Source organism: Condylura cristata, unplaced genomic scaffold (genome assembly GCF_000260355.1).
Source record: "Condylura cristata isolate star-nosed mole 26May11 unplaced genomic scaffold, ConCri1.0 scaffold00009, whole genome shotgun sequence".
Classification (NCBI taxonomy): Eukaryota; Metazoa; Chordata; class Mammalia; order Eulipotyphla; family Talpidae; genus Condylura; species Condylura cristata.
The window spans coordinates 34,649,600-34,662,100 of NW_004567110.1; the positions used below are offsets into that span (position 1 = coordinate 34,649,600).

At 31.6% G+C, this 12,501-nt stretch overlaps 1 protein-coding gene across 1 annotated transcript in view; it reads left to right on the forward strand.

The window, feature by feature from the left end:
* The window catches only part of MMP16 (matrix metallopeptidase 16 (membrane-inserted)), a 223,935-nt gene that overhangs the window by 167,284 nt on the left and 44,150 nt on the right, over positions 1-12,501 (forward strand). The gene's annotated exons all lie outside the window — the stretch shown is intronic.

The following is a 12,501-nucleotide window of genomic DNA, read 5'->3' on the forward strand; positions in this document are numbered from 1 at the left end:
ATGTTGTTTTCATTAGTCAAGCTTTGACTACTAATGTATATTATCTTATAAGGATTACAGGCTAAAATTAATTTTATATTTTGCTAAATTTGCTTTTTAAATACTTTTGGGTTCAAAGATGATAACACTAATAATATACCAGGGCTAATTGCATAATATTGCAAACTAAATATAGTATAATTTTTTTAAATGATGTTATTTTTATACTGATGTTATTTGTAAACTGTCTTAAAGATTAATGGCATTGGAGTATTATAAAAGCCACATTTATTGGTGTCATCCATTAGAAAATAAAATAATGTGCTCTTATTTTTGGTGGACACTGATCAATAAATAATGAAATATTATACTACTTACATAGAATTTCCTGTCTACTAGAGGCTATACTTTAAAAATATAGATTTCATATGTATTTTTTCTAGACAAAGTACTTTATTTTATATGTTGGAAAATAAGATTTGGGTTTGATATAATATGCACAAAAGCATAATACTTTCCAAGAAAAATCGAAGCTTTTATTCATACACATGAATACATTTTTGACTTCAATAAATATTGTGTAGTGCTTCATTATCTTCCATTTGACTTAATTAGAGTAATAAATTGAGACTCAAGTAGTGAAAAAAAGTTTATGAAATACCTATGTATGTGTATATGGGGGATAAGTTGATGTGAAGAACTAGAGTACTTACCTGTCTACCTAACTAAAGAACATATCTCATAGTAGACCTATGATGATTATCTTTCATCAATTAATTTTCATCAATGTTTTGCCCTTCACATTGTGGGGGCTTAGTGAATTCTATTCACTGATAAAATGAGGTCTTGTGGTCACTGGTTCCTAGAATCAGACATGGATTTAAAAAAAAGCACATAGGCCACATTTAAGTAAAATAGTTACTATTTTCAATATCAAAATGTTTATAAATAAGTATTAGTAAAGCCTGCTTTTCTAAACTCGCATATTACCTTGGATCCTTTCATCAAAACTCTACAGGACAGAGCTCCTAAAGTCTGAATTTAAATTCTTCTGTTCACTTTTCCCTGCTGTTTTTCTAAGAATGATTTCTGTTGAAGACATCTTCTGACAGATACCTCGTTCTTCTAAATCTCCACTTACTTAGTAGATTTTAAGTCATGTAGCTTCATAATTTTCATATTCATGTCTCCTCAAATGTTGTGTAAGCCCAGGATAATACCCTAGGCACTAGGCAGGCATATGTGAATAGAAGATAGCACCTCTATCTTTAAAGAGCTCATACTCCAGAAGAGAAAACAAGCCAGAACCAACGTTCTTTTAACATATAAAAGCTACAAACAAACATGAAAAAAAAATACTGCAGTATAACTGGACATACGATAAAAACTTCATTGAGAAAGAGTTTATGCTGAATTTTGAGAGAGGAATTTGCTACATTTATGAAATTATTTGGTATACTAAAAAGTAGGTGGTTGAGGGATAGAAAAATAGACCCGTTAACTTTAGTTCTAACATCTGGCATTTTTGGGAAGTCTTTGCTTATCCAAATTTCTCTCCTCAACATCTTCCACAAGTCCTGATCAACCCCAAATCTTTCCAGACATTTTTATATACTGTTTCTGCATCCAATTAGCATGTTTTTAATTTGTCTTATTTAACTATTTATCAGAATAGTGTTCCTTAGCTACTTTATAAACAGCTTGGGAGCAAGGATTTGCTCATGTGAATTTCATAGTGCTTGAATAGTAAGCATACCAGCATTGTAAGTATTTAAGTAAGCTGTATCTTGTGTCATATTCATACAACTATTATCAAACAATATAAAAATGAAAATATACCATTCTGATAGCTTGTTATTCCTTGTCCAAAAAGCTCCATAAGTATTATTTACTTAAATTCTCTATGTATGAATTTTAAATAAGAAAATCTAGGTTATAATTCAAAGTGAGTATCATTAGGACATACTGTTTTCTTACTAGAAAATTTGTCCTTAGTTTAAATGAGTTCCAGCCAGGTAACATATCAAAACTCTGGTTTTACCTAGTCCCAACAGATAAAATGAAACAATGTATAATTACTACTAACCTTTCCAGAAAGATATTAGTGTACAGGAACCAACATTTTCATAAGAAGAAACAACAGAAAACATTGGAGGGCATACGTAGGCAAAATTGTAATTTTACATAGGCCATACTGCTAGAAATCAACCTAGTTCTGGGAAACAAACTGCATCATTGTTCCCCAGTGGGGAGCTTCTTGTAACAAGACTTGCTAGTAACCAAAGGGAGCTGTATTTTTATTTTGTACCATGAGAACTCCAGGTGCTAAATACTGTTTTTAATTCCTATTCCTAACTTGGAGAGTGTAATCACTACTACATCTTTTCACATATCACAAAATATTGTATACTAAAAAGTAATTCTGCTTTCCTTCACAAAATAAATAAAAAGAAATATCACATACATATAGTGTAGAATTTTCAAGGAACATTCTTAAAAAAATCATCTTCTCTAAACTTAGAACAAAACTGCTTTTCTTATTGCTTCCCACCCCCCCCCACCCAGTTCCTTGGCATTTTGTTTTGATTTTTATTTCCTTGCTTTAGATGGTTTATATTCTCCCAATTATGAAACTACATGGAAAGCTTAACTTTCTCATGCAGAAAAACAGAATATTATTTTGATATAACAAGGTTTACAGCTGTATGTAAAGAAACATTTTATTATTCACCCCAACAACCACTCCCCAAATTAGACCAACAAAAATTATTTGGTTGCTTTTTCTTTATCAAATTTTTGATCTGTTCATTTATCAAAAACCTGTTTTGTGATCAACTTCATTTATTACTACCTATTTAATTCTACTGAAGAATCATAGTTCCCATTATTTCCATAGAAACAGATTTCTCCTTATTCTGCCCTTGGTAAAACTAGCTTTTCATCCATTGAAAGTATGTCTCATTAATAAAGCATATTTCTAAGCATAGGTTACAGCTCAACTTTTTATGCAAGAGAGTTGTTTTGTTTAATAAAAGAAATTGTACACAAGGCTAGGTAAAAGAAAAATAGAAATGTCTACTGAAAGTGATAGTTCACAACTATAAGATTTTTACCCTCAATTATATATTTCCATAATACTGATATGTGACTAAGCTCAACTCAGTTGGTCAAAATTTGAATTTTTATCTCCTGTAAATTACCTTACTGTCTCTTAGTAGTTAATGTTGATTGATTGCTTGTTCTATACTAAACATCTACATACAGGCCAAGATTTACCCCTTTCATTCAAGTTATTTTTAGAACTGTCTTCCTTTGTGTATATTACTCTTTTAATTCTAGTATCCATGAAATCTGGAATTGTTCCTTTCTCACCACACTTTATCAACTTATCACATCACACACACATACAGAATGCTTGTTCAATTTTCCAAGTACATATTGGAGCTTTTCTGTATATATTACAGTGAACTTTTAGAATTAAAAAAAGTTAAAGATATGTTTTTCCTTAAAATGCTTAAGTTTTATCAAGGAAAGAGAAGTATATAATTATCAATCAGAAATTATTTTAAATTGAACTCAAGGGCGGCCCTCCCTGGTGGCGCAGCGGGTTAAAGCACTGCACTAAGAAGCTGAAACCACTTCTGCATGAGTTCGATTCCCGCCTGCCCCGGAGGTGACCACATGGCGTGGCAGACCTCTCCTGACCCGCCCGCTGCTCCCCTCAGCAGTGTACTTCATTGATCTGCCTGTTCTGCTCCCCACTTTCTGGTGAAGTCTTTCGCCACCCGAGTCTCTGGCTTGTACCCCAGTTCTGTAAGCACAAATAAATCTTTAAAAAAAAAAAAATTGAACTCAAGGGCATGTCTCTTTTGCATATGAGATATTGAACAGAAGCTAATAAAGCAATAGAAGCAGCCATGGGTCCAGCAGGTGAACTCCTAATAAGCATTGTAGTCAAGGATAAGGAGAAAAAAAGAAGGTTAAAAGGAAGGAAAAAAGGATAAAGTTAAAAAAGGAAGGGTTATTGCTATTGGTCAGCTTTGAAAATTCCAAGATATAGGGAGATCTATATTCTCATAGCAGTGAAGTAATGAATCAAGATAACAAACTTAAAGTTAAGGTACTAATCTGTTCTTCACAAATGTGTTTCATTTGTGTCTCTTTCTATCAAAAGGATAGGCAATGTCATTTTCCTGTTTATCTAGTAAATAATCCTAAAATATCAAGTTTGTTTACTCTACCTTCGAAATATATTAACAATCCAATCACTTCTAATCCGGTAATACAAATATTGTCCAAGGTGCCATCACATTCACATTGTAATAACTTCAAAATTGTTTTTCTGTTTCTTCCGATGTCATTTCCCACCAATGTTTTGTCAGTTTTACATCCTGTAAAACCATGTATCAGATCATATCACTGCTTTGCAGAAAAAAGTATTCTGTATCTGACTCAGTAAAAATCCAAGGTTTTTATCAGATAATCCCACTTCTGGGCATATACCCAAAGGAAATAAAATCATTATCCCAAAGAGTTTTCTGTACTTCCATGTTCAAAACAAAATCATTAATAATAACCAAGATGTGAAAACATAATGAAGAAAAAGTGAAATACAGATGATTAGAATGTTATTCTGTAGTATATAAGGAATAATATAAATATTTTATATATAATGGAACATTTTTCTGTCTTTAAACAAAAGGAAATACTGTCATTTCTGACAATGCTGATGAACCTGGAGAATATTATGCTGTGTGAAATAAATCAGACACAAGAAGACAATAATTATGTGATCACATATGTAGAATCCAAAAACACTAAATGCATAGTAAGAGAGTAGTGGTGGTTACCAGAGAATGAAGTGTAGGCAATGGGGAGATGCTGTTTTAAGGATAAAACTTTCAGTTATAAGATGAATATATCATGGAGATCTAATATCCAGCATGGTGACCTTAGGTAAAATATTATCTACTTGAAATTTGCTAAGGGAGTAGAACTCAAGTATCCTCATTGTACACACAAAAAGTAAAAGGTGATAGAGATATTTATTAGCCTGAGTGTGATAATCATTTCACAGTGTATGCTTGCATTAAAGTAACCATGTTATATTAAATATATACATTTGTTTGGTATAATTTGTCAATTATACCACAATATAACCGGAGAGGGAAAAAAAGACAGTGTTCTTTCAATTGCTCACAAGATTAATGATCAGTATATTTCACTGCTCTTTCACTGTTCACTTTTAGTCACACCATTCCAGCCATACATCTGCCTGCTTCTCCTAAAACCTACCAAGAACTCCTCCTGACTTTCTAGGTCTTTCCTTGTCAGTTACCAAATTTTTACTTATTTTTGAGATACCTATAGTGGTGCCAAAAGCAGTTGGTGGCTGTCTCCAATGTCTCTTCCAATCCAGACTGTTTGCCATTTAGTAAGGCTAGATATATGAAAAGAAACAATAATGGTAGAAATTCAGAAAAGTTCTTTGTACCCTGTATATTTATACCATTTTTGTGAACCTAAAGGGTGGATTTTTTTTCCAAAAATAGGAAGAATTCTCTTCCTGCACTCCAACTAATGCTGTCACTCATTCCATAGTTGTGTGTCCCTGTTGACACCAGTATAAGATAGTGTTTGAAATCATGACAATATAGGCAGAGTTTGAGTCAGGCCCCCCTTAATTCAGCGCCTGGCAAAGATTACAGCTACTCTGCTATTCACTGCTGGGTTGCACAGTGCCCTAAGTATAGGAGGCAGTCAATATTTGTCAGATACTTCTGATTCACTTTCATGATCTGCGTGGTAGATAGTAAATTCCATCATAGGTATATAAATAATAAGCTCAGAAAATGATAACTAATATGTAATGAGTTAAATTTGGCATTATTAATTACTCATATATGTTAATTCAAATTCCCTTGCTGAAGGGTTAAGTCAGCTCCACATCACAGTTGTCAGTCTTCTATTGTTGAAAGTACTTCCTGATATCATTAATGCTTTGTTGTAATTGAGGCTGCTGCAAAAATCCAAGGGAGCAGTTCAGAACTAATTAAAATATCCTTGCAGAACAAAATCAGCTTTCAAATATTTTAGAGAAATATTTTAGATGGCAACTGGAATTATGGGCAAAACTTCAATATTAATTGATTTTGCAACACTTGTATTCAATTAAGCTTTACGATTTACTCCTTAAAACTTTTAAATTCTTTTGCTGTCATTTCCAGACTCTTTAGGTCAGTGGTACAAACATGTAAGGATTTAGTAGAGAGAATTCTCAGTAAACAGAGTCTCTAATTACATTTGAAGTTGCTTTAATTTAGGGTATATTTTTGATTCATAAAATTATGTTTTAAATGTTGTGTTTGTTAACATTGGTTTACTCATATGAATGAAATCATTTGGTATTTGTTTGTCTCCTTTGAGCTTATTTAGCATAATCCCATCCGGTTCACTTCATGTCATCATAAGTGGCAAGAATCCCACTTTTTTTTTTAATAGCTAAATAGTATCCCATGATTATGTGCATACCACATTTTAATCTATTTCTTTGATTCAGGGCACTTAGGATGTTTCCATAACTTGGCTATAATGATGCAATAAAGATGAGTACAAATGTCTCTTCACATAGTGTTTTTACACTATATATGTATGTATGTATATATATATATATATATATATATATATATATATATATATATTTATATATACTCTTCAGGTAGATACCTATAGGTAGAATTTCTGGGTCATATGGTTTCAGTAATATAAATCAAGACATATAATACATGCTTATAGCACACATTTTAGAGTTTATGAAATATTTTATCTTGATAAAAATACATCTAATTTTATATAAACATAATATAAATACGATAATTCTATAAAGTCATGCAAATTTTTTATGAAACATTATGCAAACCTATTTTAAATATTATTCCATAGTAATAACAATCTTCCTAGACTAATATCATTGATAGTCCAAATCTCTTCATTATCAAAATAATTTTTCCCTGTACATCATTTTTCAAAATCTGTATTTTTTATGTGGGATTTTTATAGAAAGTGTTCATACTCATGGTTCAGAGCATTTTTATACAAATTTGACACTAATAAACAAAACTTAAGATTTTTATTGTATTTTAGAAGTAGTTATTACATTGGAAGTTTCAGAAAAGTAGTTTCCTCACATTTTTCTTATGGCATTTGTGACTGCCACTTTTGAACCCTTCTATTTCTGAAAGCAAAAACAAGATTTAATTATGTCCATTCCCATTTTTAACTTTGAGATATTAGTGTTGTTGCTATCATTGCGCTTTGAGAATTACCTGATATTATTTAAACATGAAGATAGGTCTTCAAACTATCTTAACAGTGCCCATTTATTTTTTTTAAAGATAATCTTATATGTATAATATTTTAAATAAAATGGAGGTGAAAGCTATAATTATTCACTTACTATTTTATGACCCTGTTCTTGAAGATAATTTCCTGGACATAGATAAGCAACTCACAACATCAAATTTAACCTAGCTCTTTGACAACATTCAATTAAATTTTATTAAATGAACAATGTTTTTACTTCGAACATTGTCATCTCTGCATTTAACCTTCATCAGGGATGTTCTTGAATCTCATTCATTCTTCTACTCCCCAAAATTAAATAGTACATGCTAACATGATTACATGAATTCTTGATTGAATGGGTTGACTGCAGGATCCTTAAACAAGAATAGCAACAACATACACAGTATTAATGATGGGAATTTAAAACATCAATAAATGGACAAATTCTACATGTATCTGTATGTAAACAAAAATTATTCTCCTATATTGTTCTACAAAGTACAAAGTATTTCAGTTACTGTTTTAAGGTAATTGGTATGGAAGAGACCGATGCTTCAAGATTCTGTCTTAACGGCTTATAGGGATAGTGATTGACATAATGATTTAGAACAAACTTTAAGTCCCAGCTCTATCAGTCACCACTCTGCTGTATAAAAAGGCTGATTTTATAGCCCTCAGTAAATAAGGATGGGTGCATCACATGTGATAATTAGTTCCATATTCTTTAAAGAAAGGAAAGGTAAATTAAAATGGTATAGCAACCATACCAGGAGAAAAAGGCAATACTTTTCCCATGATGATAATGTGTTTCACAGCTACTCTTAGATGCAAAGTTCCCTGGGTAAGCAAGTATTTTAAATTGTGCAAATTACTTTTTCAAACAATTGCAAAATATTATTAGCAGGAAAAGAGGCACTAGCTATTAGATAGGTAGCTAGCCATTTCTGAAACACTTTCTAGACAATATTTTTTAAAAGAGTCACTGTTTTTTACAGATCACTTTTGCTATTTCTAATATACTCTTAATATTTACCTTAATGTATTATTTGGCAGCTACTCTATTTCAATCTTCAATTGAAATACTTCATCTTCAATACTTCATTTAGAATTTACTTTGGTATAAGGTGTGAAATGGAATATTTTTCCCCAAATTACTAATCTAGTTTATTTCAATTCATTTTACTGAAAATGCGCCATATTCTACATATTTTGAAATAATACAGATAACACTTATGAGTGCCTAACATGTACCAGACATTTTTGTGTGCTTGAATGGATTATCATATTTATTTCTCACATCATATGAGATAGGAAAGAATAAAAAGATTTGTTATTTTCCATATGCGAATCTCCAACTCTGGGCAGCTTGCCTCTGAATTTCTTGTGTTTAAGGTCTTTTTTCTGATTATATTTTCTTCTTACTCAGCAAGTATAATTATTTTTTTTTGTTGTTGCATTCATATGAACTCCATCCTAACTGATAGAAAAATAGAGAGGAAGAAAAGAGCTCAACATAATAGCAACACAAAATATAATATTGGGATAAGCTTAAAAAGAAATATAAAAACTTCTATGAATAAAAAATCTTTATTATAGAGCCAAACTAAATTTGAATAAGTTGAAAGCTATATCCTAGTCTTTATTAACAGATGCATTCTTATAAAAATATCAGTTCTCTGTTTTCTTCCTAAAATTCAATTTTACTCCAAAATTCATGAGAGCTTGTGTCATGAAATAAGCAATATCTGTTAAGACTTTAAATACAAGTTTAAGAGTAGTTACTATACAAGTCAGGAATAATTTCAATTAACTTCCACAAGAAGACTTGATAAAATTGAATGACTGTGCTACAAGAAATCAATAAAAAAAATTGTTTTTATGTATGTAACATAAAAATTTTACAGAAAAATATAAATATATAATAATAGGTCAGACTGTTGTACCTAAAATCTGTTATAAGCACAATTACCTAAGACAGCTTAATATTGAAAAGTGGCTAGCCAGAACAGATGGAATAGAGTTGGGAAAAAGTTAATTCATGAAGACAGTTAAATAAATCCTAAGGTGAATCAGTTATTAAATATAGAAATGTTAAGCCATTTAAATTCTAGATGAAAAATAAAGCACACACACAGATATGATATCTTTAATGTGGTTTATTTTCATACTGTATCTGGGTTATTGCCCTTCTGTCCAGTATACTATTGCTGGCTCTGGGCACACTATGACTGATCTCCAGATTTTAAACCATTTACTTTAAAAGCAAGAATAGTTATAAGAATTTGAAAAAGATCTTAAAAGAAATAGCCCTTTTTATTCTCCCCCAGGAATGAAATAAAGTGACAGAGGGATGTAGAGTTTTCCAGAGCTTGTCTTCTTGACACATGATCTTAAATAGCTTTGTTTCCATCATTGTGCATCTTATGCTACCAAAAAATTTTAGAGCATTATATCATGACTATTTTATAAATATGACTATTAAAAAATCATGTACAGTATCAATTGAAAAATTAATTTCAAGTTTCAACTACAGTATTAATTAATGTTTTATAAGGAAACAGGAACTATAGTGTTTATACATTAATAAGTAAATGCTTGGTAATTCAACTTGAAAGTAGTAATGTAAACCTAAAATGAATAGAGGTTGTCATTGCAGCTTTCTCAGGAATAGGAAAAAAATTTTACAAGCAACCAAAATGACCCAATAATATGATAGTAGTATAGCAAAATATCACATGAACTCAGCAGAATTTAATTAAATTATCTAAAAGGTTAATTATGGGATTGTATGAAACAATGACATATGATTATAATCCACACATATTAACATAGTAAAATACAACATTTTATGTGTCATGAATTCTATTATTTGAAATACATGTACTGACTATACATAAATTACAGATAAATTAAGTTAGAAAAATCATAATCATAGGATTATGCATAGATTTTTTAAAATTGTACTATTGCAATAATATTTTGTGTACATTTACTAGCTGAAAATATCATGACATAAAATAAGCTTGGTAACTGCTGAAGGTTTTAATCTATTATGTGATGGTCAAGTCATTGTTTTCTAAAAATACAGGTTAGCAAAGCAATTGAAGCATTCATATGAGTTTTCTTTTACACTGTGACTAAAAATAGTTCTTTTCAAAATTATAGTGATGAATTTCAATAATATAATTTAACCTAACTAGCAAAGATGTGTATTAATGACATAGGGATAGTTTCCAGTGAATCTAACCAATTATTTTGTTTACCTATAGTTTTACATGTTATAGCTATTATGGTGAGGATTTATTAACTTTGCCATAGAAATATTTTAAAATTATGCAAAGTAACAAGATACTTAACAATCCAAAGAGTATTGTTAATTTAAGCAATGTGAGGCCTGTGGTACAGTAAAATTTGTCAGTTTAACACGCACTGATAAACTGTGAATTTTGTAAGGTACTTTGGACAGAGACTGCACATGGCAAGTGCTCTAGTAATTATAGCAACTGCTTCAAAAGTTGATGATGATGTTGCTGTTATTACTCTTACAGTTAACATCACGTAAAGCACAAGGATTGACCTTAAAGAGATTGCAAAAGAGTCTTTAATTATGTCTTGCCCTTCAGATAATAGTAACTACTGAACTCTTTCATTCATTCCTTTTTATGCTTTAATTCAATAGTTTTTATCAAGTAATAGCTAGGCATTGAGACTAAAATAATGACCAGATAGCTGCCTGTTCTTTCCCTCAAGGAGATAATAGTCTAGTAGAGGAGATATTAGAACTAGGTCATTACAATGCATTATGATGAGCTGTGAATAGTCTATTATAGATAAATTCATGAGGTACCATGGGAACACATAGAAGGGGCACATAAAACTAGGAAGTAAGTCTTGTGGAAAATCTCATCTAAATGCAATTTAGCCAAGTTGAAAGGGTAGGGTATAGTTGGAAGCTATTGAAGTTTCCTATAGCAAGAAAAAAAAAAAAAACTGAGAAATTGAGAAGTGAGACTACTTCATTAAGGATCTTAAAGGCCATGTCGACAACTTGGCTTTTTGTTCTACTTGTAGGATAGTTAACTGGCCAATGGCATTAACAAGCAGTACTAGGTGGAAACAGTTAAATGAGAAACATTTAGTGTACATTTATTCCTGGGCCAGAAATCGGTAAGAAAATAGAACCCCATGCCTAAAAGGTGGGATTGCAGACAAGAGTAGGATTGTAGACAACCAGTTAAGTGGGGATTGCAAGATCACATTGAAATTACAACTATAAGAATTGAAGTAAAAGGAATAAATAGTAAGACATGAAGTACAGACAGCCAGGGTGAATTAAAAAAAAAAAAATGGACCTGCCTTTATGCACATCACAAAAAGCTGGAACTGGCAAAGGAATTAGAGAGCTAGATAAGATGTTCTACCTGGAATTGGATGAAAAGTACCAGGTCTTTCATGTGTCAGAATATTGAAACTTCTGTAAAAAGAAGTCAGTGTTTCCTTTTCACAAAAATCATTTACTAAAAGCTTATTCAGAAGAACCATGAATTATATTCTTAATCCATCCTATCAAAGGACAGGAAAAATTTTTATAAGAATTCAGTGTGGCTATCATTAAACCATTGCTTCTTATATCTCACCTAAAACAGTTGCCTACTCTTTGCAGTCATCAGGCTGCATTACATATAAAGTGCAGTTATTTGTAGCAGTTGCTGGTCAGAACATTAACAAAGACTGTTTATATCCTTGAGCTGAAACTCAAAGGATCTGATGTAAGTGCTGGCCATTCATAGCCACTGGCACATAAACCTCCTTGTTCATAATCCTGAAGTCCTTTGGAATTGAGACAACATTTTCCAAGTTATTCATTACATTTTCAGTTACTATCAGGAAGATAAATAATTGACTTTTTCATGTATTCTTAATTTGTTAAAATATCTCAATTGTGGCCCTCCCTGATGGCACAATGGGTAAGGATGCAGCACTGCAAGCTAGCCACAGCCACTTCAGTGCGAGTTTGATTCCCACCCGAGAGGTGACCTACATGACCCGGCAGACCTCTCCTGACCTGCCCGTTGCTCCCCTCAACAGTGTACTTTGCCAATCAGCTTGTTCTGCTCCCCACTTTGTCTCTGATGATCTTTTCACTGCCCCTGCACCTCTGGTCTGTACCCTAATTTT